At 34.8% G+C, this 2,710-nt stretch overlaps 1 pseudogene; it reads left to right on the forward strand.

Moving 5' to 3' along the window:
* Positions 1-785: 785 nt before the first annotated feature.
* Positions 786-2,710, forward strand: part of LOC118322037 — a 23,737-nt pseudogene continuing 21,812 nt past the window's right edge.

The raw sequence follows: 2,710 nt of genomic DNA on the forward strand, positions 1-2,710 counted from the left end.
CTTATGACTGAATATTATGATTATGATTGTTGTTATTGTTGTTGCTATTATTGTTATTATTACCATATAATCATCATAACTAAAGTTTTCTTATTTTATTTATTTATCATATCATCATCATAACTGTATTTATCATATCATCATCACAAATATAGTTTCTTATCTTATTTATATAGTATAGTCATTGTCATGATATATTGGTTTACATTAGGTTATGTTTACATATATGTGTATATATGTATATCTGTTATACCATATGATCTTATATTATGTTATTATATATTATATTGTGCTATATTACATGATATATTATATTATAATGTCTCGTATTGCCCTGTATGCCATATCGTATTGCAGATTATTATTTATTTATTTATTTTTCTCTTTTTCTTTCCTCTTCGTTCTCTTCTCATATTTATACTTTTGAATTTATTTACTTATTTATTTTTACTTGTATCCATCTATCTATTGCCAATAGTTATGATGTGTTATGTTATCAATACGATGACATCTGTCTGCTCATCCAACATGCACGCACGCATGCACGGCACACGACACACAACACACACACCACACCTACACACACACCACACACACACACACACCTATACTACCTATATACATATCATTGTAACTTTACGTTGTTTTCTGTTGTTATCTGTACCGTATGTCCACTGCTGTACTTTTAGTCCATGTGGTGTGATGTATTTGTCCCTCATGTCACCTTGTCTGCCACTTAATTTCACCAAAAAACAGCAACAAAAAAACAAAAAACAACAATCTCCATGAATCAGAAGCAACTGTTGTACAACCTGAGGGTCAAAACCCAGGGCTGGACAATGTAAGAGGACGCAGTTTAGACAGATTTGAGTGAGTAAATGAACTGACATGGTGGAGGTAACAAAAACAGAATTTGAAAAGTAAGTGCGGCAAGTTCACACGGAAATCTTGAAATACTGATCACTGCAACTGAGACTTGTGGCCTCTTGTCACATTCTGTCCTGTCTTGTTTAATTCAAATAGGAAAATATGTAATTAGCATAACAATGTCTATGTCTGTCTCCTTTTTCATTGCTCTGAACAGTGCAATGATAATTAGACTTACTCTCATTAGGTATATTTATACATCAGCTTCAATTACTGATCTTCAGGATTTTCATAAATGCTCACAATGCAGTGGTTTGCATACTTTCCAGACTGGCTATTAAGAACAGGTAGTTAATATAATTAGGGTTAGTAGTTTGGATGTTCTCTTTTTAGTCCTTACAAAACACTATTCTTTCCTAGCAATAACAAATTATAATTTTACCTGCATTTTCAGAATTAGATTAAGTCTTTATTATAGAAATTTTTTTCTACAGTATGTGCACAAAACTCCCCCCCAAAGTGTGTTTTCTTTCAGACTGGTTGTTTGCATCTGCAGCCCGAATGGAGGAGAATGAGGCTTGGACTTTTTTTCTGTAATTACTGGTGAAGGGGAAATTATACTTCTGCATCACGGTGTACGACATAGGAATTCATCAGTATCAGTTTTTACCTGTGGATAGCACCACTGCCATACTATATGGATAGCATGCTTTAAATACCTACAATAAAGTAATTGTGTTTACATCTTGTTATTGACTTCGTTATACGGATTAACAATGATGTTTGTCTCGCTGCTGATTAGAAGAATATTGTTGTGCAGTCATTCATAGCCCATGTAAATGTATTTACATCCATTTACTTTGTCTCTAATAATGGAAATTGTGGTGAGAAGATTTGCAGTGGAAATTGCTTTGTCTGATGCATGTTACTGAAAGGAATATTATTGAGCATTTCTTAAACTTGTTTTACATTTTCTTCACTCTCAACAATCTCCAGCTTCAGAAACTGCACAAGCAGTCAAAGGTAACCAGATCACAATTCTTACAGTCTTCACATTGATAACGTCACAGCAACTGTAGTGCCAACTTGTAGTTACTGCAAGCCATTAATGCACAAATATACATCTGGCTTAAGTGTGAAAGGAACTCATTCCTGTTCTGTTTCTACCTTTTAACATTTATCTTGCATTTACAACTTCTTTTTCTCAGAAAGCTGGTGAGTACTCTGAGTGCTGAGTTTGCTTTTGCCAGACTGGCATGGCCGGCATGCTTCTGTCTGTTCCTTATTCATATTTAGCGTCCAAGTGGTACCAAAGCACAATTATCACCGAATACCACAGAGAAACTGGGTCTAGTTCCTGATAGCAACATCCCTGACATGTTTACCAACAAACAAAATCAACTCTGTTTGTGGGTGTGAAGCTGGCTGAAAATCACATTCTTGTTGCTGCATGACTCCAACGTATGGTCGAGTGCCTGCGCAGAGGAACTCATACTCTTCATGTCCAGTGGATTCGGCTGAATCGTGTTCTGTGTGTACCACAACTATATCACATATTTGTCTTTCCAAAATCCTCTTTTTGTTTCGTACAACAATTAGAAAACATGTTTGTAGCTCATTCGTAAAAAAGTAAAATTCCTTGTATGTGTATACATACCTAGCCAATAAAAGTGATTCTTATTCTGTATGGAGCCATTATTGTATTATTTACAGATGTGAGTGGAGAGTTGTGTATCTGTATCTCAATCCGTCTGCACTTAAACAGATTTGCTAATGTGTAAAATAATCTGTAAATATGTGCTGAGATTTGTGAATGTGTACAGGAATCTGCAAATGTGTGTTC

Source organism: Morone saxatilis, unplaced genomic scaffold (genome assembly GCF_004916995.1).
Source record: "Morone saxatilis isolate NCDOM2014 unplaced genomic scaffold, NCSU_SB_2.0 Contig12, whole genome shotgun sequence".
NCBI classification, from domain to species: Eukaryota; Metazoa; Chordata; class Actinopteri; family Moronidae; genus Morone; species Morone saxatilis.